This window comes from Dermacentor albipictus, chromosome 8 (assembly GCF_038994185.2).
Source record: "Dermacentor albipictus isolate Rhodes 1998 colony chromosome 8, USDA_Dalb.pri_finalv2, whole genome shotgun sequence".
Classification (NCBI taxonomy): Eukaryota; Metazoa; Arthropoda; class Arachnida; order Ixodida; family Ixodidae; genus Dermacentor; species Dermacentor albipictus.
Genome location: NC_091828.1, coordinates 91,795,573 through 91,822,014, shown reverse-complemented (window position 1 = coordinate 91,822,014; position 26,442 = coordinate 91,795,573). Strand labels below are relative to the sequence as shown.

Genomic DNA, 26,442 nt, shown 5'->3' with positions numbered 1-26,442 from the left:
ATAGTTTGTCTTGACCATAGAAACTACCGAAACTAGTGTCGCTATTTTCATACTTTCACCGGTCTTTTGACGTTGATTGCTCGAAGAAAGACAATCAAACACACGTTCCTCGAAGAATGCATTCAAAATTTTCGGTGATAATTTATATAGCCTGTGCAGGGCCTAAAACCTTAAACATGTTGTTTTACGCGCAATTACGTCACTTCCTTCAGCCGGCCTCGTCGTATCTTAATCGAAACGCACTCGTAAATTGATTTCCCAGCGCTCAGTCACGACTTCTTTCGGAACAGAAAGTTCTGGCGCAACGGGTAGAAAGTGACGTTTCCGGAAAAAGAACAGCTTTTTGCGCTGATTTAGGCGCATTACAAAACCCACTGCGTACGGCCACGCCGTTCTGACGTGCTGCTGCTACGAAGCAAAAAAAAAAATGCATTCAATTTACGCTATCTGCAGGCTAACGTACTGAAAGATTATTCTCGGCACAGAGCTTCGTTATCCATTGCGCGCCGATCCAGACCGGCGTCCTTGAACGCTCCGCGACACCCTGTGCATTCTGGCACTGCTAATGCAGCTCGAGCACGCCAGGAGGTTGCCGACCCCAGGTCGGGTTCGATGGGCAAGCGCGGTCGGCATTACGACATCCCGACTTCTCGGCTCTTGCGAAGCTCGCTTGGGCCTCAGCTCCGAACAGGAGCGACAAGCAGCGCCGTTAAGCCTATTTTCGCAACTTAAGCCTCCCCTCGGTTCGTTTCATTTGTTTCCTCCGCCGTCCCGTACGAGGGAAGGACGAAATGCAAGCGCGCCTCCTGCGAAGCTGACTTCTCCTTGGGCAACCATGTGAACGGTGAAGCAATCTTTCTTTTTTTTTTTAAGGAAAACGAAAAAAGAAACGACAAAAAAGAAGGAATGACTTGTCAGCGTACCCACGACTGTTCGTGTACACGTGTTCGCCTATTTCCGGTTGCAACCCATACTATCGCGATAGAATTCGATGTCCGGCTTTGCGTAGAACGTTACGTTCTGGTGCCACACTAACACCGGTTGAAGTTGGAGCTCACGAAAATCTCAACCACGCTACAGTGTTGCGATGTGAACGAAGAAAGACCAAGATGTCGATATATATATATATATATATATATATATATATATATATATATATATATATATATATATATATATATATATATATATATATATATATATATTCGATAGCTTTCAAGTACTGCGCGTTATTTCGATTCATTCCGAATAAAGAAAGGTCAAATTACGCGATTCATTTGGCACGCCCCAAGAAGACACCAACAGATGCATTTCTTTTCCCCTTCCAGTACCGAAGTTCACGGACACTCACCGCACGACACCTCAGTGACATATTGTTAAAATTAACAGTCGTCAAGTCTCAATGACGCGGCGCCCGGTATCAAATCACTCGCGCCCGGGCCCTATACTCTCGAGGAAAACGACGAGAGACGCGATGGCGCAACAGGCAAATGTCGTAGCGACGTCGGCGTCCACGTCCGCGATCGATGGCGGCAAAGTGAGTGGCCTCCACGCGGTCGCCCCACGAGAGGGTCGTAATGGTCCGTCGAGGGGGCGAAGTCCGACCCACGCTTTGAAGAAGACGCTCGGCCACCACGCGGTGGGCGTAATTTGCAAATCAAGCTTGCGAAAGGACGCTCCGGCTTGCAACCCTTTAGTACTACCGGGCCTGAAGCAGGCCCGGTGGGTTTGTGAAACCGGGCGTTGCTTCGACATGAGGCTAAGTAAGGGAGGAGGGAACCCAAATGTTAGTTAGGCATGACGGCGTACATTGAGCTCGGGATCCATTGCTAGGGCATGGGAGAATAGATAGATAGATAGATAGATAGATAGATAGATAGATAGATAGATAGATAGATAGATAGATAGATAGATAGATAGATAGATAGATAGATAGATAGATAGATAGATAGATAGATAGATAGATAGATAGATAGATAGATAGATAGATAGATAGATAGATAGATAGATAGATAGATAGATAGATAGATAGATAGATAGATAGATAGATAGATAGATAGATAGATAGATAGATAGATAGATAGATAGATAGATAGATAGATAGATAGATAGATAGATAGATAGATAGATAGATAGATAGATAGATAGATAGATAGATAGATAGATAGATAGATAGATAGATAGATAGATAGATAGATAGATAGATAGATAGATAGATAGATAGATAGATAGATAGATAGATAGATAGATAGATAGATAGATAGATAGATAGATAGATAGATAGATAGATAGATAGATAGATAGATAGATAGATAGATAGATAGATAGACGGACGGACGGACGGACGGACGGACGGACGGACGGACGGACGGACGGACGGACGGACGGACGGACAGACAGACAGACAGACAGACAGACAGACAGACAGACAGACAGACAGACAGACAGACAGACAGACAGACAGACAGACAGACAGACAGATAGATAGATAGATAGATAGATAGATAGATAGATAGATAGATAGATAGATAGATAGATAGATAGATAGATAGATAGATAGATAGATAGATAGATAGATAGATAGATAGATAGATAGATAGATAGATAGATAGATAGCCGTTCACCCCGCATTCCTCCTGGGACACCACCGCGCCCAAACTACCACCTCCGCGTCGAAGACAGGGCCACTGTGTTTCTCTCATTGCGCGTTCGTGCAATGAGGTGCGCGTGTGTTTTGGGCCAAGCCAACACCAAACTGTTTCCGGAGGGACATCGCTGGAGAGAGAGAGAACTAAACTTTTATTTTCCGAAACGGTAAACCGAGTCAGAACCCGGTTCACCCTAGGTGGGAGGATTCCTTATTCCAAGAACCCTCTGGCTTGGGCTGCCTCTTTGGCCCGGGCGACGAGACTGCGTTGGTCGTCCAGGTCATCGGAGGAAAGCTTGGCCTCCCACGTTTCGGTTATGGTATGGATCTGCGGTGATTTGGGGCGCTCTTCTTGTGCTTCTATGGGGCGGCTTTCTTTGGAGTCGTCTTGTGGAGCTTGTGAGGTAGGGTCTGTGGGTGTGCCACGCAGTGGGCAATCCTGGACCATGTGTTGCAGGGTGTCTGGAACGTCGCAATGGGGGCATATGTACGAGTACTGCGTAGGATACAGTCTGTGCATGATTATTCCGTGCACGTAGGTGTTGGTCTGTAGGCGGCGCAGGATGACTTCTTCCTCCTTGCTTAGATTCTTGTGTGGCAAAGCGTACGTTCTTCTGCTGAGTCGGTGGTGTTGCAGAAGCTCCGAGTACTTTAGGGCGATGTCATCAACGTTGGTGGCCGGCCTAGTGTGGGATTGCAGGAAAGCCCGGCTGGTATGCTCGCGGGCAGCGGCGTGTGCCGCCTCATTTCCTGTCATGCCCTGATGGCCTGGAACCCAGTCGATGTAGGTGTCGGGGAGCGGGGCGCGTGCGATGTGATTTTTTAGTATCTTGAGCGCTGTTTCTGATACGCGGCCTTTTTGATAGTTGCGAGCTGCTGCTTGGGAGTCTGTTAGTATTATTGCTACTTCAGGGCAAGTTGTTATTGCTAGAGCAATTGCCGTTTCCTCTGCAGTCTCAGGGGCTCTTGCTCGGATGGTGACAGCTGCAAGTTCTTTGCCTTGGTGATCCGTGACGCTTAGGGCAAAGGAGTTTCGTTTAATATACCGGGCAGCATCGGTGTACCTCGTATGAGGGTCTCTCCCGTATTTCTTGCTGAGTGCGCGGATTCTGCTTTGGCGACGCTCCTTATGATAATTTGGATGCATATTGCGCGGTATACTTGCAACGCTGATGCAGTCCCGGACTGCAGGTGGGATTCTTGCTTTCTGGTCTGTGTCTGCAATGTAGCTTTCACTGTAGTTGAGGTAGCGCAAAACTGCACGTCCGGTAGGTGTGAGCTTGAGCCGCTCTAGTTGGCTGATCTTATGAGCCTCGACAAGCTCTTCCCATGTATTGTGGACGCCGAGCAGGAGGAGTTTCTCCGTTGATGCCATGGGTGGCAGCGTCAAGGCTACTTTGATTGCCTTTCGAATGACGACATTGAGTTTTTTGATTTCTGCCGGCTTGAGCTTCAAGTAGGGAGTTCCGTAGGCGATACGGCTAGTTAGGAGAGCTTGAATTATGCTAAGCGTGTCGTGCTCCTTGAGTCCGCTTCTTTGGTTTGTGATCCTCTTGACGAGGTGCGTAACTTGTGACAGTGTGCGTTGGAGACGCGGGAGAGTGGCCGCCCCTGATCCGTCCTTGTGGATGTGAAGTGCGAGTACGCGAAGAGAGTCGACTGTAGGGATCTTGGTTCCGTTGAGCGAGACGCTAGGATCGGGTTCGATATAGTTAGGTGGTCTTCCTCGTGTCCGTGCTCTCAGGACAAGAAGCTCCGACTTTTCAGGTGCGCATTGGAGACCGCAGTCTCCGAGGTATCTTTCGATAATATCTACGGCTTCTTGTAGATTGCGTTCTTGTTGTCCAGTAGTAGGTGCTTTGGTCCAGAGTGTGACGTCGTCGGCGTAAAGGGCATGGCATAGGTTTGGGATGGCGTTCAGTTGTTTCGGTAGCTTGATCATTGCGATATTGAAAAGGAGGGGTGAAATAACTGATCCTTGTGGGGTTCCTTTGTTGGGTAGCCGAAATTTATCGCTGCGGAGGTTGCAGACGCCTACTGTTGCTGTTCGGTGCGTCAAAAAGCTGCTGATATAGTTATAGATCCGGGCTCCGCAGCCTGTATCTTCGAGGTTGCGGAGAATGGCTTCGTGGCTCACGTTGTCGAATGCGCCCTTTACGTCGATTGCCAGGATTGATGATTTGCGTCTGTGATCGAGGTAATCAAGCAAGTCTTCTTTGAGGAGCAGGAGTACGTCCTGCGTGGACAGATGCTGCCGGAATCCGAACATGGTGTGCGGCAAGTGTCCGTTGTCCTCGAGGTATGTTGTTAACCGGTCGTGCACCATGTGCTCGAGGAGTTTGCCCACGCAAGATGTGAGGGAAATGGGACGTAGGTTTTCGATGCGAAGAGGTTTGTTGGGTTTGGGGATCATGGTGACCTCCGAATGCTTCCAGGCTACTGGTAGGTCCCCCTTTTCCCAGCAGTCGTTGTAGTACTGTAGCAGTGCTGTAGTGGCAGATTGCGGGAGGTTGCGTAAGAGCTTATTAGTTATTCTGTCCTTGCCGGGACTGGTGTTTCTAGTGAGTTTGGCTAATGCTGCGTGGAGCTCTACCTGGGTGAATGGTCGATCGAGATCTGGGTTTGGTGTACCGCCGTACGCCTTTCGGGTAGCTGATGAAGTGGGCTTGTCGGTGCTAAGTTTTTGCTGAAGCTCACGAAGGAGATCATCCTCCGATCCAGCATGATTGTGGATCAGTCTGTGTAGATCTTGCCTCTGTTGCGTTTTGGTGCGATCGGTAGCTAAGAGAGCGCGTAGGAGATGCCAGGTTTTCTTGGTGCTGAGTGTCCCTTGTATGCTGTCACAAAAGGCGTGCCAATTTTGCCTGCTAAGTTGCTCCGCGTAATCTTGGGCCTGTATGGTGAGAAGGGCGATTCGTTGCTTAAGTTTTCTATTGAGCTTTTGTCTCTTCCACCTCTTCAGGAGGCTTCTTTTGGCCTCCCAGAGATGAAGGAGATGCGGGTCGACTGCGGGGGTGTTGGTGCTTAGCTGGATGGTCTTGGTGTGGTTTTCTGCGGTGATGAGAAGGCCCTTGAGCCAATGGTCGATGTCGTCAATTGTTGTGTTGCCGCTGAGGTTGTCTCTGAAGGACTTCCAGTCTGTTAGTCGAGCAACTCCAGTCTTGTTTGGTTTCCGGTTGTGCGCGATGTCAAGTTGGATAATGTGGTGGTCGCTTCCGAGCGTCTCCGAGAGTCGACTCCACTCGGCCCAGTGGACGTTCGCTGTGAACGTAAGGTCCGGGCTAGTGTCCCTGGAGGCACTGTTCCCGACTCTCGTGGCCTGCAATGGGTCGTTCCAGAGGGTTAGCCTGTGGTGTTGAGCAGTGTCGTGCACTCGCGCTCCCTTCTTCGTGGTGCTTGGATAAGCCCATGCTGTATGTGGGGCGTTGAAATCTCCCATTATAACAACTTGATGGCCTTTCGTGCGTTTCCTAAGTTCACGGACAAAGTGGTCGAATCCCGGAAGTTGATCACGAGGAGGGCTGTATATGCTGGCGATAAAGAGACTTTGCTGCGTTTTTCTGTCTGGTATGATCTCCACTAGGGTGTGCTCGATGGGGATGTCTTCTATTTCGTGTTCCTGCGTTGTGAGAGTTTTCTTGGTAAGGATGGCTGTGCGTTGAGTTTGTGCATGAGCGATGTATCCTTGAAGTCGGACGTTGTGGGTATTGGTTTCCTGTAGGGCAATTACATCAGGGTAGTCCAGTTTGACAAGTTCTTGTAGGTTTGCATACCGGGGACGGAAGGATCGACAGTTTCATTGCCAGACGCGCAGAGTATTTTGCGGGCTCTTTGTTGTGGTTTTAAGTGTCGCCATCATGAGGATCTTCAGCTTCACAGGCAGCATCATGGTTGGGTGAGATCGAGCGGGAGGCATTGCGACTGTTCGTGCGAGCCTTCTTTCTACCCTGCTCGGTCGTGTTGAGAAGGCTGTCGAGGTAGGACTTGGTGACATAATTGTTCTTTGCGTGTGCTATGAAATTGTTGACCTGGGCTGTTAGGCCGGTAACCTGGCTTGTGAGAGTGGCGACTTGATTCGCGAGGGTGGTCACTTGGGTGTTAAGGGTCGCAATCTTCTCGACGACAGGCTTGGTGATGTTTTCAATCAGGGCAAGGATGTTCTTTGTGAAGACGTCCTCGAAAGCCTGGAGGTGCTTTTGAACTCTAGCTTCGATAGCGGAATCAACTGCATCCGTGGTTAGCGCTGTAAATGATTGATTGTTTCCATGTTCATATTCTTTGCATCTTTGGAATAGTCTGTCTATGAGACTTTGTTGATTTTGTAGCTTGCTCTCGAGGGCTCTTACGGCTACCGCTTCTGCCGATGCGACGCTGGCACTGCCTGAGCTGCCGGCCACTTCAGCGTAATTCAGGCGTTTTCGGGAACGCGATCGCGATCTTGATCGTGATCTTGACGTGGGTCTGTTATTTCTTGCGGTGCTACTGCAGGCGTTACTTGAGTTGGCGGCGCGTGCACTGGCCACTTCAGCGTAATTCACGCGTTTTCGGGAACGCGACCACGATCTTGATCGTGACCTTGACGTGGGTCTGCTAGTTGTTGCGGTGCTACTGGAGGCATTACTTGAGTTGGCGGCGCATCCATTGGCAGCGCCTAGTTCAGGGAACTCATCGCGGTTGGAGCTCCATCGACTGTCTCGCTCTTGGATCCTGTTTTGCCATTGCTGTCTTACTTGGTAAGGCGGTGGGTTGGGCTTGAGCTTTTTCTTGCATTCTTTCCCAGCGGTTTCGTGCCCCTCTCCGCAAATCTTGCACGTGGGATGGCAGTCATGGTTCGGGGGTTGGTTTGTTTTGCCACATTTGTAGCACAAATTTGGGGTTGGTTTTGGGCAAACGTCTTGACGATGTCCGAGGTTGCCACAGGTTCGGCAATACTGAACTGATTTGCGGTAGGGCTTGCATCGGTAGTCGCCGCTCTGATAAATGATGTTGTAGGGGACGTGTGGGCCCTCAAAATAGATGACCGCCGCCGTGGACTGTCCGAGCATGCGGGCGTTGAGGACTGTATAGCGTGCTGGCACTCGAATTCCGTCCATTAGTTCCGCACTGCAAGTCCCAGGCGTGATACCGTAGATAACACCTTTGCTGACATCTTCGGGTAGACGAGAGTTGGCTTTTACGTTGTAGATGTTGCCTCCAAGCTGTATGTTAGTGACCTTGGCTAAGTTTTGAGCGTAGTTCTTGTTTGCTGTACTTGCAATGATGAGGTTTTCTTCTTTTTGCATTTGTACTCGCACGTTGTCATGGAATTCTTTTTGCAATATTCCGCTGGATCTTCCGATTGCGTGAGTGACTGCGACGAGTGACCATTTGGCGAGTTCAAGGCCAGCTTGTGGGCGGTAGACAATCTTGATGTCGTCCAAAGGTAGCGGTGGCATTCTGGATTTGCGCGGCGGTGGCGGCATGGCTGGCTGTTGTGTGGATTGGGTCACTGCGGGGGCTTTGATGCGCGTGATTTCCTTCTTGCCTTTCCTTTCCCATGTCAGCCATTGGTCGTTGAGGTCTATGGTTCTGCCGCTGTTTTTATCGTAGGTCCAAGATTGCGCGACGTCGGCTTCTTCCGCTGAGTCGGTATGCATTGCGCTGGTTTCTTCTCGTCGTTCGCTTGACGTCGCGTCCGTCGCGGGTGTTTCTTGGCTCATCTCAAAGTCTGCTTGTCAGCCGCAGCGCCTGCGAGCGCCGAGCCTCCTCTTCGGCTCACAGTGCACGTGCCACGCACGTGCGGCAGCGAGCGCTGTCGAACTCCTTCCACGCGCACCGTGTGCCTGTTGCACGTGCGACGGCGGTTCTCCCCGGCGGGCCGGTGGGGTCTCGCGCGGCGTTAGGCTTAGCAAGGCACGGGATGGTCGGTGAAGATAAAGCTCGAAATCTTGACCAAAACGCACTCACTTTTAAAGTAGGTGGTATCCGCTGGTTCCTTGCAGCTTGCCGATTCTGTCGGTGCAAAATGAAAGGGGTGAGTGGCCTTTCTGTAGAAATGAGCGCAAGACGCAGGAGCCCATGTGAGGCACGTCAGTACTCCACGGCCCCCTCGGACATCGCTGGAAACCACTCGAATTACCGAGCGTGGTGTCACCCATCTCCGGTCAAGGGATTAGGGGTAGGTGACATGCCTGTTACGACGGAGGTGCTGAAGGACAAAACGGACGCTCGGTGGTAAAGAATAGGCAGCTACAGCTTGAGCGTGAACAACTCTGCATTTCTCCTATGCGTTTTACGCAATGTAAACCCAAACGGGTATTTTAAAACATCCTGGATGTCGGGCCCAGCCCCACGATCCTTGCTCCACGAGGGTGCCTGAACTTCGTATGTCTTCGGACCTTCGCAACACCTCCTAAATTCATGGTACGCTGCTCCACATTACGAGTGTTTTCGATGAAAAAAGAAAAGGTGACGGCAAAAAAGCATACACAGCAAAAGCTCCGTTTTGCAGTATTTCATGAGACCGTCGCAGTTCGAAAATTATTATCCGAGTCGGAGGAAATATTACTATTTCTGGAGAACTGCCTTTCACAATACCTCGGGTGAACATAAATCATAACACCCGCCCGCAATACGTACCCTTATTTGTGATATATCGCCTAAACATTTTACGCGATAAAGAAAGGTTTTCTGGAATACGGGACATTCTACCAAGAGGAAAGTTAGGATTTGAAAGGCCACAATATCTGGCTGTGGATGAGCGGATTCGCAGCAGTAGCGTTCTTCTGCGTTTCACCGGTGACAGTGCCTCCACTTCCTTTCGTTTCTGGGCTGCACGTTCTATGCGGTTACGACGAGTGGGGCCGAGGTGGAAGCTAATGATCTACGACGGCTCCCGGGCGTCATTGTAGTATCGACGTAGACCGATTTCGTCACGTTTCCTCGAAGGTGCCTGCTTGCGACGACAGCCCGACACACACACACAAAGATAACGTTGGGTTCAGTGTAGAGACACGTCGGCGCTACCCGAACAAACAAGCTACTTCATCACGAGCGAGACGACGTGGTGACAAATGGTCCGATCAAGTACGGTTCGCGGTTCATGCTGCCAGTAATCTAGTCTTATTCTCGCGCTTGAACATTCCGTGGCTGCGAACGCTTTCCTGCGTAGTAGAGTTGTGATCTATTAGCACCCGAAAGTGTGCGCACTGCGTGCAAATTTGTTTGTGTATTTGTTTTTTCTCTGTATCAAAATACCGCAGATCAGGAGGCAACAGCAGGAGTGGCAAGCAATTTCTTTCTCGTTATTTATTTATTTGCCAAATCATTGACTGAGTCAACGATAGATTGGCTTTTTAAACGTCCATCCGTCCGTCTGTCTGTCAGCATTTGTTCGTCTGTAATCTTCCCAACGCGGTTGCCCCCGCAGCGCTGAGTTTGCCGTGCGGGGCTATATAGATTTTTATGCGAAGCATGTTACTAGAGCTCAACCCAGCTCCTCAGGCGCGGCGGTGTCGCCTTCAATACCACGTGACACCGTGACGTCACGACAGAGGAGAAACGGGGCTCCAACTCGCGCCGTCGCTCGCGGCGTCGCCTTCAAGGCTGACCACGTGACACCGTGACGTCCCGACAGAGGAGAATTGGGGCTCCAACTCGCGCCGTCGCTCGCGGCGTCGCGGCGGTATATAAGCAGCTGCGCTTGCCTCTGCTAGACACTCACGAGGTGGGATGCCTCCTGGAGACAGAGCTGCTCGTTGGAATGAGAAGCGAAGGTTGCGGCATGCTACAGAGACTGATTTTCTAGGTGGCTTTGGCTCAACCCTTGCAAGATGGGCTGGGTGGGAATCGAACCAGGGTCTCCGGAGTGTGAGACGGAGACGCTACCACTGAGCCACGAGTACGATGCTTCAAAGCGGTACAAAAGCGCCTCTAGTGAATGCGGTGTTGCCTTAGAAACGAGCTGTTTCTAAGGCTCAGGCGTGCGTCGCTTGCTCAGGCGCACATTTCGTTGCCGCGCCGAACGCTGCGTTGCTCGACGCTCACCGCGTCCAATGCGGGGCGCGTAGTCGCTGCGCCGTAGCCCATTGTCTTACACCCCTTGGCGGGTCGACGGGAACGCTGTCGCGTTCCACTCTTGAAGGCGAAGCAGAGTAACGCATGAGTTGTTTCTTCGTCTAGCCGAACCAAATATAGCCAAGCAACAGCAGTTCACCAGGCTAAACAGTGATTCAACAACTAAAATAAAGGCTAGTATGCTTCGCATCCTGGGCTTAACCTTAGCTAAGCCACAGCCATTTTTTTTTCCGTTTCCTCTATAGTATTTTATAATTGTTGCGTACCAAGGGTCACAGAGGTGTAGGATCCCATATTGCGGAGTGCGATGTGGCTCCGTGATTTGTAAAGCCTCGAATCACCTCGTCCGCATGCAGGTTCCTGGTCACGCCGTCGTACTCCAGTGCCCAGGACGTTAAAAATAGGATTTCGGAAATTAAGAGCCTTGTAGGGAGTGTACAAAAAAAAGAAAGAAGAGAAAGAAAGGAAATGAAGGAACTGTTTATGGCAATTTCTGCGCTCACACCAGCAACGTTGTTACGTCCCTTACGACAGTAGCATAAAACATGATAGTAACAAATATTAAGAAGGAACACGTTGGGCCTGATGCCAACGGCGAAGCAAATGAATAGTACGCGTTTCCTGGAAGCCAGACGCAGTCCTGTGCTCTCAGAGCTATAGCGCCATGCGAAGTTTCGTAATACGCAGTAATACGGCGACGCTTAAGTAAGGCCAGCAATGTGACGAATATTACGAAATGAAAAAAAAGGAAGCGATAACTATTTGGCTTCATGCGAGTTTCGTTTTACCTGCGTAATACCTAAATCTCGTTAAGGAGTCCGGTGTTCATTTGTTCGGCCGTAACGTCGCGCCAACCGCGATTGCGTCCCCGAAATTCAACGAAAAATGGCAAGGCTCAGCTCGTGAAAAGGACGAGCTCATCCCTTCAGGAGATTTGCCAGGATTAATTAGCGTATTCGCGTTTCATTCGAGCAAAACGTTGAAGTGAAGGAAAATTAATTAACGCGCGAACGCTTAATCAGTAGCTTTCCGCACAAGCCGGCAGTTCTGATATATATATATATATATATATATATATATATATATATATATATATATATATATATATATATATATATATATATATATATAATACTTCTTCGTACTGTCGCAACGCGCAAAGAAGGCGTCTTATTTAAAGGGCCCCTCACTAGGTCTGGCCATTTTGAGCGGGCAAGCGCAGTGCAGTGCATACAATGCACACTAACGATCGTGTCTAACGAGTATTACATCCCTGCGCACCGCGGAGGGAGCTTAAATTTCAACTGAAACACCGTTTGCCCGTCTGCTCACTGGCGCCGCGATCCCAGTCCGAGAGTCGACGCATGAAGCACGAGTGCGGCTACGTACATCGCATTGCTGTGACGTCCCTCGCAGAGGCAACGGCAGTTACTTGTTTGATCCGTTGCTTCAATAGACCAAATAAAGTTTAAGAGAATTAGCGAAACCCGCAAACCGTGCAGGTTGAATGGTGCTGCTGTAAAGGGCCCGTCGCGTGGAACACGGGATAGGCATCTGCGAGTCCGAAGGGAAGGAGTGCGAAAAAGCAACACGATGCCTTCACAAGTGCGCGCCTAATTGCGCGTAGCACAGCGATGCTGGATACCCCCTTCGGCATAAACGCTGTTGCTTGGGTTTGAGAACAAAGTTTTTTTTCTTGACGTCACCGTCCTACTTCTTTCTATTTAATTTTATCAGCATTACATTGACTACACTGTTTTCGAATTGGGAGACCCACTGCATTTGTATATACAGATTCGTTAATCCGTTCGGGAAGTTTCCACGCCGGCCACGTGATGTCGGCACACAGGCTGCCACTTTCGTCGCGTACCGCTCAAATTCAGCCATTGAGTGACGACAGCTCCGCCCACGCGCCTCCTCTCGCTAGACGCGTTAGAGACAAGCGCGCACGGCTTCGCGGACGCGTGACGCGTGGGCAGCCTCGTGTGGTTAGCCCCGTGTGGTTGGGCCTTTAAGTGGTATCGCTGTTCATCTATCGCCACACGACGGTGTCATTACAGCTGCACAACTATTATAAAGGGAAAACGCTGTGATGGGGTATCGCCGTCAAGCTGTCGCTGTGTATGGCTGTGCAGTGAAGGGTACTCAAGGGCTATCGCTGTACTGCTGTAACCGTACAGCGGTCTCCTTACATCAGCCCTGTTGTCAGCTATACAGCTGAAGTGCACGGTACGGCTCAGGGGTATGTGCATCTGTCGCCATACGACGGTGTCATTACAGCTGCACAACAAAGGGGAAAACGCTGTGATGGGGTATCGGCGTCAAGCTGTCGCTGTGTATGGCTGTGCAGCGAAGGGTACTCAAGGGCTATCGCTGCACAGCTGTAACCGTACAGCGGTCTCCTTACATCAGCCCTGTTGTCAGCTATACAGCTGAAGTGCACGGTACGGCTCAGGGGTATGTGCATCTGTCGCCATACGACGGTGTCATTACAGCTGCACAACAAAGGGGAAAACGCTGTGATTGGGTATCGGCGTCAAGCTGTCGCTGTGTATGGCTGTGCAGCGAAGGGTACTCAAGGGCTATCGCTGCACAGCTGTAACCGTACAGCGGTCTCCTTACATCAGCCCTGTTGTCAGCTATACAGCTGAAGTGCACGGTAGGGCTCAGGGGTATGTTCATCTATCGCCATACGACGGTGTCATTACAGCTGCACAACAAAGGGGAAAACGCTGTGATTGGGTATCGGCGTCAAGCTGTCGCTGTGTATGGCTGTGCAGCGAAGGGTACTCAAGGGCTATCGCTGCACAGCTGTAACCGTACAGCGGTCTCCTTACATCAGCCCTGTTGTCAGCTATACAGCTGAAGTGCACGGTACGGCTCAGGGGTATGTGCATCTGTCGCCATACGACGGTGTCATTACAGCTGCACAACAAAGGGGAAAACGCTGTGATGGGGTATCGGCGTCAAGCTGTCGCTGTGTATGGCTGTGCAGCGAAGGGTACTCAAGGGCTATCGCTGCACAGCTGTAACCGTACAGCGGTCTCCTTACATCAGCCCTGTTGTCAGCTATACAGCTGAAGTGCACGGTAGGGCTCAGGGGTATGTTCATCTATCGCCATACGACGGTGTCATTACAGCTGCACAACAAAGGGGAAAACGCTGTGATTGGGTATCGGCGTCAAGCTGTCGCTGTGTATGGCTGTGCAGCGAAGGGTACTCAAGGGCTATCGCTGCACAGCTGTAACCGTACAGCGGTCTCCTTACATCAGCCCTGTTGTCAGCTATACAGCTGAAGTGTACGGTAGGGCTCAGGGGTATGTTCATCTATCGCCATACGACGGTGTCATTACAGCTGCACAACAAAGGGGAAAACGCTGTGATGGGGTATCGGCGTCAAGCTGTCGCTGTGTATGGCTGTGCAGCGAAGGGTACTCAAGGGCTATCGCTGCACAGCTGTAACCGTACAGCGGTCTCCTTACATCAGCCCTGTTGTCAGCTATACAGCTGAAGTGCACGGTAGGGCTCAGGGGTATGTTCATCTATCGCCATACGACGGTGTCATTACAGCTGCACAACAAAGGGGAAAACGCTGTGATTGGGTATCGGTGCCAAGCTGTCGCTGTGTATGGCTGCGCAGCGAAGGGTACTCAAGGGCTATCGCTGTACAGCTGTAACCGTACAGCGGTCTCCTTACATCAGCCCTGTTGTCAGCTATACAGCTGAAGTGTACGGTACGGCTCAGGGGTATGTGCATCTGTCGCCATACGACGGTGTCATTACAGCTGCACAACAAAGGGGAAAACGCTGTGATTGGGTATCGGCGTCAAGCTGTCGCTGTGTATGGCTGTGCAGCGAAGGGTACTCAAGGGCTATCGCTGCACAGCTGTAACCGTACAGCGGTCTCCTTACATCAGCCCTGTTGTCAGCTATACAGCTGAAGTGTACGGTAGGGCTCAGGGGTATGTTCATCTATCGCCATACGACGGTGTCATTACAGCTGCACAACAAAGGGGAAAACGCTGTGATGGGGTATCGGTGCCAAGCTGTCGCTGTGTATGGCTGCGCAGCGAAGGGTACTCAAGGGCTATCGCTGTACAGCTGTAACCGTACAGCGGTCTCCTTACATCAGCCCTGTTGTCAGCTATACAGCTGAAGTGTACGGTACGGCTCAGGGGTATGTGCATCTGTCGCCATACGACGGTGTCATTACAGCTGCACAACAAAGGGGAAAACGCTGTGATTGGGTATCGGCGTCAAGCTGTCGCTGTGTATGGCTGTGCAGCGAAGGGTACGCAAGGGCTATCGCTGCACAGCTGTAACCGTACAGCGGTCTCCTTACATCAGCCCTGTTGTCAGCTATACAGCTGAAGTGTACGGTAGGGCTCAGGGGTATGTTCATCTATCGCCATACGACGGTGTCATTACAGCTGCACAACAAAGGGGAAAACGCTGTGATGGGGTATCGGTGCCAAGCTGTCGCTGTGTATGGCTGCGCAGCGAAGGGTACTCAAGGGCTATCGCTGTACAGCTGTAACCGTACAGCGGTCTCCTTACATCAGCCCTGTTGTCAGCTATACAGCTGAAGTGTACGGTACGGCTCAGGGGTATGTGCATCTGTCGCCATACGACGGTGTCATTACAGCTGCACAACAAAGGGGAAAACGCTGTGATGGGGTATCGGCGTCAAGCTGTCGCTGTGTATGGCTGCGCAGCGAAGGGTACTCAAGGGCTATCGCTGTACAGCTGTAACCATACAGCGGTCTCCTTATATCAACCCTGTCGTGCAGCTATACAGCTGAAGTGTACCATACGGCTCAGGGGTATCGCTGTAAAGGCGTATCGCGTTTGTATAACTGTGCAGAGGTGCACTTAAAAATGAACAGCCAACTCGTACTCTACAGCTAAATGGCATCGTTGCAAAGCGATACAGCAGCACAGCTGGAACGCAGTTGGGATAGCTCTATATCGAAAAAAAAATACGGAATACCTCTGTACAGCCCTAGTACAAGTATTCTGCAATGAAACCACTGCACAGCCAAATAGCTGTACAGAAATAGACATAGCAAAACAGCTGCGTTTCAGCGCAGTTGAATAGACGCTGTTAGAGGTAGACAATAAGCTGAGCAGACAGACAATATTTTAAAGGCATTGAAACACGGTAAACAGCTAAGCAGACAGCTATTCAGCAATGCAGAAGTAGCTGTGCTGCGAAATGAATCCACAGATATTGCTGCTGAATGCATTTAGCGCTCGGGAAACAAATCAGGCAGGCTGCTTACCTACAGGGTCTCGAGCTCCAGGCTAGGGAAAGAAAAAGAAAAAGAAAAGTAGAATGAACACACGAGCAGGAGACAACAACCGCACTGAAGCGAGCCCGACACTGCGACAGCACTGCGGAATACGATTTAAAAAATAGAGAAAGAGAGAAAAGAGACGCAGCTGCAAATTCTCCACATCAAAACAGCTGGCAACGTCCTCTCTCTCTCCTTTTTTTCTTCTTGTGCAGTTTGAAAGCGAGGCACGACAACGTGGTTAGAGAAGTGACGACTTTCGCGAACGTGTTGTGTAGGGGTAGAGAAACGCAACGTACATGTAGGGAGTTCTCGCGCCTCACAGTCAGCTTTCTTTTCTTCTTTCTTTCTGTCTGTCTTCCTTTTCTCTCTTTCCTTTCTTTCTTTTTTGTTTAAAATTCCTTCACCGGGCGAGTGCTGGCCGATGAGATTTAGAGCAATCTACCTCGGTAGGACGGGGTACAAGCTTTAGCCCGAAACATAACCTGCGCACGTCTTTCATCCGGCTTGCATCGCGCACACACACGCACGAACAAACGGTGGTTCAGACAGGCACAGACACGCCATAGGCAACTGCTACAAGCTCAATGCGGACGAGCAATAAAGTAAAAAAAAAAGCAAGTCTAGCCGGAAGCGAAACTACAAGACTACGTAAAAGCGGCATTGTAAGTTCTATTGGTTAAAGAACGAATCGTTTTGTCACTAGCTCAGAAATCCAGGAAGGTGGTTTATACACGCGTTTGCATGACTGAGCTGTAACGAAGAGGAATAATGCCCCGTATTCACAACCGGACCTCCACTCAGAGGTCTGCCTCGACTAATGAAGACGCTGAAAATAACAACCATTTTAATGATGAAAAATTACGACATCCCCTTTGGATTTGAGCAACCGTAAACAGCAGCTCGGTCTGCGTGACCCAATTAGATTATGCTAAAGGTCCGTTGCAATAAAGCATTCAGGGGGAGTATTCTGTAAGTGCCCGCCTAGTGGACGTGTCCATTTGGTCTGCTACTGGAGCGCTAATTGCCTGGGGGCGCCTGTCTCATTCTGACTCGTATCCCATGCAGCCCAACCAATTCAGCAGGAACGTCAGCTGCTGACGAAATGGACATGTCCACTAGGTGGGTGCTTACAGAATGCCACCCCCGGATATCTCTGCTTTATCCCGTAATGATATGACTCTGTTTTGTTCTGTTGTGAAATAGTTGCTGCGGTGTCACTGCAGGTAGAGAGTATCTCGGCTACTATATTTGTCTATGTTGTACGCAAGGTGATGAAAAAAAAGATAAAGAAATTAATAAATGGTGATAAAGATTTTTAAAGAATCTGCATATCCCACGAATTGTGGGGCTCTGTTTCATGCAAAGCATTTTGCAGGTACTCGGCCATCCAGCGCTGATTTGGGGTTCCGCGAAACCATACCAGGTATAGACCAACGCGTTCCTGTAAATTGATTAGTTGCGTGCGCGGGTTCTGAGAGTACGAGCAAACACCGGCGTTTTTGTTTTTCTTTTCCTTCCTTCTTTAGCGTATTGTGTTTGCACACCTGTATTTCAGCAACATGAGTTTCCATCAACTTGCTCAACTTTCAGTCGCACTAAGGTGTTGAGAGCATTCCAGCAAAAAAAAAAAAAAAGAGGCAACAGAAAAAGGCTGCAGGTGGGATCGTTACAAGCATCTATATGTAACTTTAACCAGATCGTTACAAGCATACGTGAATTTTACCGTAGCGTTACACGCTTTAGTCCTTTTTCTGTCAAATAAAATGTCAACACACACACACACAGATATATATATATATATATATATATATATATATATATATATATATATATATATATATATATATATATATATATATATAAGCTTAGGTAACTTTAACTAGATAAGGCAAATATAAACAGTACTAGACTACGATACACAAGAACGTAAGTCGCTCACACATGCTAAGTGACTATTTTCCCCAACCACGACTCAAATGGAATGTCATTTTAATAATAATAATAATAATATTAATTATCATCGCCATCGTTGAGTCGAGGTAATTGGGCGAGTAGAAGAACGTTTCAGAACACAGGTTCAAGCCTAACAGCAAGAGACGCAAAGATGTGCTTAGCCCCTGGCGCCTTTTTTTTCCTGTCCTTTTAACTCAGTAACCGTAGGACTCGAAGCTCGTAAAAGGAGTCAGTTAATGATTGAGTGCGCAATAAAGCCGGCACTGAGTAGTTACAGCGAGCTAAGCCAGAGTATACTGTAAGTCATTGGTTCCTCAGTATACTGCTTCAGTGGTAAGCTAACACAAAGAAATGCCTTCGTCTAAGCTCAACTCCTAGATAAAGATCCGGCGCGAACTAAGCCGCCCCCCCCCTCCACCTTCCCAGGCAGCTTAATTCACTCCAAGTACAAGAACGTCGAAGGCTCATTCATTTACGACCACTTTCGAAAATTGCCCGATAAGGGCCATCGGCCATCTCGAGACGGCATAATGCCTGTTTTCTGACCTGTCAGGCCCAGCGTCCACAGCGAACAGCGGCGAGCTTTGATCGGCTGGCGTAATGACGTTTAATGCAAGTCAATGCTCATTCTTATTTAATCGCGAAACTATTTTGCCTGTTTACTTTTACGCCTAGGATTAACGCGTCCATCACATAAAAAAATAAGAAATAAAAATAAACAGAAACGGCCTTGTCAATCACCCGTTAACTAAATAGCCCATTCTTGAGGTTTCACCTGAAACGAAAAAGGAAGACCTTGTTGTTCGCTTGCCACAAGAATAAATTCGAGTCGGGCCCACGATATGAAACGGCCCTCATTCACTCACGTGAGATTATTTAATCTGAAGCCTGCACTGTACTGTATTACGTTCACCCAATGATTCCCTAATTCACTCGATGGTTCGTAAGAGACTATCCTGTTCTTAACACACTTCTAGAATAAAATCGAGTCGCTCCCACAAAGCAGAGACAGCCTTCAGTCGGTCTGTCGGTCGCTCGCATTCAAGGCGTCTTTCTCAAAAATAACCTTGTCCCTCGCTTACGCCTACATTCAAAGCATTTGTCACTCCCCTGAATCTAAAACAGCCCTCACTCACTCACTCACTCACTCACTCACTCTTAGGCGGCATGCTACGTGCTTAGCCTAAGGTCCGTTCTCCTGTGTCACTCATTAACCTTTCCTCACCCAACTTACGGACCCAGCGTACTATTCATGTCCCCCCCCTCCCCTCCCCGATCTCTCTGACCCAGAATAAACGAGGATCGCCCATTTCGCAGAGTGTGGCTACTAAACTATAGCGGGAACTTCCAGCGTCTTTCTTATCACCAGAAGAGCGGCTGTCGAGAGGGCAGAGGACGATATACAAAGAGAAAAAGAAAGAGCAGCCGAGAAGAGATAAAGCGAGACAGCTCCCAAAAAAAGGGAGACTCCTCTCGCGTGCTTTTCCTGCCAGGAAAGCGAAAGAGTGAAAGAGATACAGAGAGCGAAAGAGAGAGAGAGAGAACGAAAGAAATGACGGGCACGCCGAGGCTTCATTGCATCGCGTGAATGGAGCGGCGTTTGAGAGTGGACGCGTGGAAGGCGGAGTGGGGGGGGGGGGGGGGGGGTGAAGGGGGTGCAGAATGATATGTCGGTGCCGGAGCGCGACGCAGCCACCGTCGACGAGGCTTGCCATGGAATCACCCCCTCTCCAGACCACTTCGCGTGCTCTCCCCTCTCCCTCCCTCGCCACCCTCTCCACCTTCGCCCGGCAATACCGCGTTTTCTCGCGCAACGGAGGCAGCCACGCTCGCGGAGTTTTTTCGGCGGGTGTCCGTACGTGCGCGCCACCGCATTGCGGTTTCCGGAACGGGCGGTGTCCAAACTCTGCTCTCTCGCGGTAGCGGACGAGGCGACTGCTCTCTCGCGGTAGCGGAAGCCAGTCTCGGAGGCCGCGCTTCTGCGCTTCGCAGGCACCGGAAGCGGTCGCGGGAGGCGGAGTTACGTCCTGGCCACCATGTTTTCAGTAACCCCCATTGCGCAACGCCGGAGACGCGGACAGCAGTAGTAGCGCTGCTAGCGCGACATCTTCTGTTGGTTTTGCTTTGCCACATGACGTCAAAAGCGTTTTCTGTTCATGTCGTTGTTGTTGTCGTTGTCGCTGTCGTTGTTTGATTCTCTCTCTCTCTCTCTCTCTCTCTCTCTCTCTCTCTCTCTCTATATATATATATATATATATATATATATATATATATATATATATATATATATATATATATATATATATATATATATACTAGATATCCAGGGTAATTCCTGGCGATTATCATTATAATCACGATTATGGTAGACGGCTACGATTATACTTCAAACCGGCCGACCGGGTAGCACATAGGCTTTCACTGCATAAGGATGTGCTGGCAGGCTTGCTGCTTTGGACATGGTAACGTATCGTACAGAGCGCGTTCGAACAATTGACCACGGAACGAGAAGAATGCTCGACGGGCGCTCTTTTCCACGTGTCCAGCTGACATCCTACGCGATGCCGCACGCAAAGTAACCTCTTAGTTGAATGCAGCGCTTGCCGGGACAGGAAACGGCACAGTGCTTCAATGAAAGAGCGCGTCAGCACAGCACTAACCTAAAGAATGGCTATGGGAGACATTTAGCTGGACACTGTAGCAAGTGTCAATGCACCCCCATTTTTGAAAAGACTAAATTCATAGGGAAAGGAAAGAGTAAGAAGGAAAGGGAAATAGTAGAGGCCTTTCATATAAGAAAGGAAGGCGATAAATGTGTAAGCACATTTGCCTTGTCTCTTGCCTTGTCGGGAAAAGAAATAACATTTTCGGAAGAAAGATTAAAATGATGATTTTCAGATGTTTTTGCGAATGATGTGCGCATGCCTATGCTGATAAAGGTATAAATGTCCGGTGATTTTCAAATAAACTTCCAGTTGGCAGTCAGCGCTTGTCTGTGGTATTTGTGTCCTTGTGTCCTCGTCTTTTTCGCGCTGTTTCACCTCAGTTATAAGTATGAACCAACTAGCCCTCATCAAGATCTTACTAATGCAGCGCTTGCGTGTGTTTTTCCGTCCCTTCGTCCGTTGTTCGGACACGCTGCGTAGAAAAAATATGGGGTTTTACGTGCCAAAACCACTTTCTGATTATGAGGCACGCCGTAGTGGAGGACTCCGGAAAAATTTCGACCACCTGGGGTTCTTTAACGCGCACCTAAATCTAAGTACACGGGTGTTGTCGCATTTCGCCCCTATCTAAATGTGGCCGCCGTGACCGGGATTCGATCCCGCGACCTCGTCGTGCTCAGCAGCCCAACACCATAGCCACTGAGCAACCACGGCGGGTCCGCTGCATGGAATGCGAAACCTTTCGCTACAGTGGTAGCTTTGTGCGCTCTGCTGGTGTGCGTATACTTCACGTCACGAGATGGCGCCACAAGCGCGGATGCCTAACGTCTACGCTGCTCCCGGTATCGCGCGAATGGTGATAAAGATGGATGGATGGATGAATGCAAAACATTAATAAGGTCCTGAGGTACGCGACTCAGCGCACTGCGGGCCGCTCCCGCGTTGGGACAGTCAGGCCTTGCCCGACCGCCGCATCGTGGGCCCTCTGGACAGCCTATAGTTGCGCCCGAAACTTTCTTTCTTTTTTTTAAGAGCGTCGCAAGATCCCCGGACACAAGAAGAATATTGCACGAATTGCACCCATCCGTGTGTTGCGCTGTTCTTGGTATTGTGTATTGCGATGCCTTAACGAGACATAGGGGCTCGGATGAGACGTGGAAGAAGCATTCGTGCACAAAAACGAAAAAAAAAAACAAGTCGCTTCGTCATGAAGAATTCGGTCTGGATTTCCGCAGGATCCGAAGGAAGGAAGCACGCGGTATCAGGAATCAAGTACGAGAACCACAAAGGAAACGGATGAGCTGAAGCCTCGTGAAAACGCCTACGACACGTGGTTATTAAAATTATAAGCTAGAATATATATATTGCTTTCCATATACGTATTCACCACTTGTGTATACAGTTAGCTTAAAACTATTATTATTATTATTATTATTATTATTATTATTATTATTATTATTATTATTATTATTATTATTATTATTATATGGAACTAGCCGGTTCTTGGGCAATCCCCCAGCGTGTGTATAGGCCACTAACGTCTAGGCTCTACATCTACATCCACAAGTAAAGACTAAGCGATAACATTGACGCGAGCCGATTCTGCCGTTCTCTCCTTACTGACAGATTGCTTCAGCGCACGTTAGGAAAGATGATTAAACAAAACGTTGAACAAAAGGTTGAAGGGCGACCGCGTTGAAAACAGACGTGACGTGTCTCCCGTGAACGTTAGTTCACAACGAGTTCTACAGACGAGAGTCCACATGATGTCTGGGCGACCCCGAGGCACGGGAAGGAACATGCCGAGTACCGGAAGCAGGCTTTTCCAAAAACGTTACGACCACCGTACACAAGACGGCCGACCTCCAGCTCGCGTAACCATTGAAGCGAAGGTGCACGCCTGCAAACAGCGAGGACATCTTATGAGGGCCAAACAACTACAACAACAAAAAAATGCGGAGATTGACGCTTTGCAGAATTTCCGCATATCGCCCCCGACCCATCCCATTGCAGGTTTCTTTGCCGATCAATGGGCGTCCTCCTACCTCCCTGCTTCTGTCTTGGCTTCCTAAGCATCACTGGCCCTCGGTGGATTCACGCCTGGATCAGTCACCATTATAGACCTGATTATTTTTTTTTCTCTTCTTCTTTATGCGCCTGCACTCGGCGTAATTAAGAGGGGTCTGCCTTCCGGTTACTGAACCGAGACCCCGGGTCGCTTAGCATCAATATCGAATGATAGTCGATGCACGGGCGAAGATAAGCTCCGGCTTCGGGAGCCGAGCGATCCAGGGTGGCAGTCAGCCGGGGAGGGCAGAGAATTAGATAGACTGACGAGATTAGGGAATTCGACGGTTACGGAACCAAACGCGCGTGTCGCAGGACTGACGTATAGGCGATATCCCCCCTCCGGATAAAGCTATCTGGCCTACCGTGGACTTTAGCTAATGAATGGGAAGGTTGCTACCCACCTGAATGCAGCGAAGTATCGTCTCACTCACTCACTCACTCACTCACTCACTCACTCACTCACTCACTCACTCACTCACTCACTCACTCACTCACTCACTCACTCACTCACTCACTCAATCAATCAATCAATCAATCAATCAATCAATCAATCAATCAATCAATCAATCAATCAATCAATCAATCAATCAATCAGTAATTCAGCTTGAAAGGGTGCTGGATCGGGCTAGTTGGATTTCCGTAGCGATAAGTGGTGCAGCGCGGTACAATACGGAAGGAGGAGTTGTGTGAAACCCCGTTTCAGGCAATAAATTTCATTTGGCCGAAAGCGCCTTGTCGTCGTCCTTTTCTCGTTCTTCCATCTCGTTTCGCGCTGCACTGCTTATCAGTAATTCGACGTAAAAGTTTAGGACGTTGAAGACAATTACCGAAATGAATAAAACACTAAACGGTAATTTTGACAGAGAAATTGCGAGCGGGTTTTCCAAAAACGAAATCTCGAACACGTCTGTCCTGTTCCGGGATCACACCCCCGACCCATACCTGAGAGATGTAGTCGCTCTGGGAGAGAGAGATAGAAGTTTAATGACACGAAATGCCGAGAGGTCGGCCTGAGGTATATTCCTCTAGCCAGCTACTCGGCATTGGGGGAAGGGGAAGAGGGAAAGAAAGAGGGAAGAAAGAGGTGCATACGCTCAGTCGAGTTTCAAGGCCATCAAGGCATTACTGAACTTTTTAAAAATTACGGGCCTGGATTGCAGACTTTGAGCATGCCAAATTGCTTGCCATATGTTCTACATCTTCCTTCTATCGTCATCGTAGTCGCTTTAGCTACCGGAATGAGCTATGCGGGGAAGCTAGAAGTTGGACGCGCTGGAAAAACGAAGACTGGAAGAAGAAACAGCTGTCAATATTTTGGGTGTGATTATAGGCCCTTCTCCAAGTGACCCCATTTCAACTGATGAGAGTTTGATATCGCAAATTATGCACCGAGACCGTGAGAGGCGGCGTAAAGGGTGGTTCCTAAATGATTTATCATCACATGGGCTTCCTAGAAACAGACGAATTAAATTTGAGAGAAATAATTAAACCGACAAACCGAATATCTGTGAGCCTTTGTTTTACTTCGTAACGTGGCAAGAGAGATGTGCTTCCGTTTGGTCTGCTTTTTCCCGCCTCGTGAAGTCGTGCGCGCGGAGAACGAAACTATGTCGTCTTGTACGGTGTTCCAGCACTCGATTCATGCTCTGTGATCCGCTTGGCCTGCCTTAACCCTTTGAGACGCTGTCCACACAGTTGCGCACCGCAGGAGAGTGCGTCAACGGCAAAAGCGCGGATAAAAGTAATCGTATTTAGAATGTTTTTTCGTACATCTTGAAACCCTTATTATTGGAACTGTGCTGCAATCTTGAAAAACGTGCAGAATGTTTTAGCAAAGTGAGTGGGAAGGTAGACGGCTGGGTGTTTTTACTCTGTGTCAGTATGTTATACGCAGCGGGTTCACTTCTTCCATTGTTTTTCACGAAGTCATGCACCAGGCATAATTTTCAAGTGGCTGGATAAGCGCTTTTCAAGCATTTCGAAACACGAAATAGTATATGTTACACAAGGACATGATCTTTATATCCTCATATACATATTTGATGCTACATACATGATGTATATACATAATATACTCATATTTTATGTTCCTGTAGTTAGTTTTGGCATGAAGTCGAAATTTTGTAAACTTGACAAAACTCTTTGAACAATTAGAAATTCTTAATCTTTTCTGCAGCTGTACACTTTCTATGATTGTGAAGATGCAAGAGACGCGGTGAAAGCAAGTACTCAATCAACGGGATGAAGTGGCGTCTGAGAGAGAGAGAGAGAGAGAGAGAGAGAGGAAAGGGGAAAGGCAGGGAGGTTAACCAGAGAAAAAAAAATCCGGTTGGCTACCCTACGCTGGGGAGAGAGGGGAGGGGGAGGTAAAGTGGAAACAAAGTAGAGATAAGTGGCGTCTGAAAGGGTTATTGTTCTTGTAGAGCTGAGTTATACCACTAGTCGGGTGTTATCGTGCACAGCGCGCAAAAATCGTTAGCTGCGCGAAACGAGACGAACGCAACAGCTCGCGCCCGACACCGTGAGCGGAAGTGCGCCGCGCAGCAAAGAAATGCGCGGACAAAAAAAAAAAACCAACAAGCGGTGCCCGTGACGTATGCGTTACGCGATTCTCCAGCTCCCGTATGGGAGAAAGCGGGGAAGGAATTTAGCTCCTGGAGGCTAGACGCGGCAAGTGGAGAGAGTGTCTCTCTTGGCAGTGGCGCTCACCTCCCGCTATCATGATGTGCTGGCTGCGGTAAAGCTAGGGAAACGATGGAACATGTTTTATTAGAAATGGATATCGCTCAAGAAACGCTTTCTCAGAAGAATTTATTGTTGAAGGAAAACAGGTATGAGTGGTTAAAAATTGCTCTCCACCCAAGCCACCCCATTCCCCCTTCAACTTTTACACCGGGTGGGCGTCGCTATGTCCCGCTTCCTTCGTGCAGTGACGCAATCGTTGTCTACTTCCGGTTGATTTGAACCGATTGCGGTCACCCGCGTATCTTTCCCTACGAAGTTCATTCTCGTTGAACCCGCGTCGTACACGGAACCAAACGACGAACTTAGCGCGGCGAACGGAGATGTAGCCGCACTGCGCGCAATGTTCGCTGGCTTGCGCTACACTCCGAAAGAAAAATTACACCTTTTGGGGTGTATATTCGCCCCACAACGATAATCGTCATCTGTCTTGTCCGCATTTCCTTTCTTTAACACTACGAGCCCGGCACCTCCAAGTTACGAACGGCTTGCGCGTTATCAGCACGACAGAGCATTCTCGACGGGAAAGTGGCGAGTGCAGTGTTTTCAAGAAAAGAAACGCAAGCAAGACAGATGGCTATTATTTTTGTGTGGTAAATATACACCCCGACGGGTGTATACGTTTAAGAGTGTGCATGAAGCGTTAAAGAAGACGAATGCCTCACTTTAAGAGCAGCTGCGCCCTCTGGGGTGCGCACCGTTTTCCAGAAAGGAAACGCAAGCAAGACAGATGACGATTATTGTTGTGTGGCAGATATACACCCCAAAGGGTGCACACTAATGAGTGTACTAATGTCACGGATAGCGCCATAGCGTTCTACAGCCAGCACGTTGAGAAGCTGCACAATATCTCGATCCCGTTATCTATGACAGCGCTGTGGACGCTAATTTTAAAGAAAAGTTAATTATAGCGTTTTACGTGCCAAAACCACGATTTGCTTAGGAGGCACGCCGGGGTGAGGGGGACTCCGGAATAACTTGGAGCGCCTTGGGTTCTTTAACGTGGACACAA

General features: G+C 49.1%; 1 protein-coding gene across 9 annotated transcripts in view; it reads right to left on the bottom strand.

Moving 5' to 3' along the window:
• Positions 1-26,442, bottom strand: part of dimm (basic helix-loop-helix family member dimmed) — a 627,608-nt gene that overhangs the window by 90,581 nt on the left and 510,585 nt on the right. For 7 of the 9 annotated variants that reach the window (XR_010567290.2, XM_070523699.1, XM_065443608.2 and 4 more), the window contains one exon: positions 15,985-16,006. The exons of 1 other annotated variant lie outside the window; for it this stretch is intronic. The gene's annotated coding sequence lies outside the window, so the exon portion shown is untranslated. Of the gene's footprint in view, positions 1-10,968; positions 11,103-15,984; positions 16,007-26,442 lie in introns of those variants that run through there. One more of the 9 variants, XM_070523703.1, reaches the window with a different exon arrangement.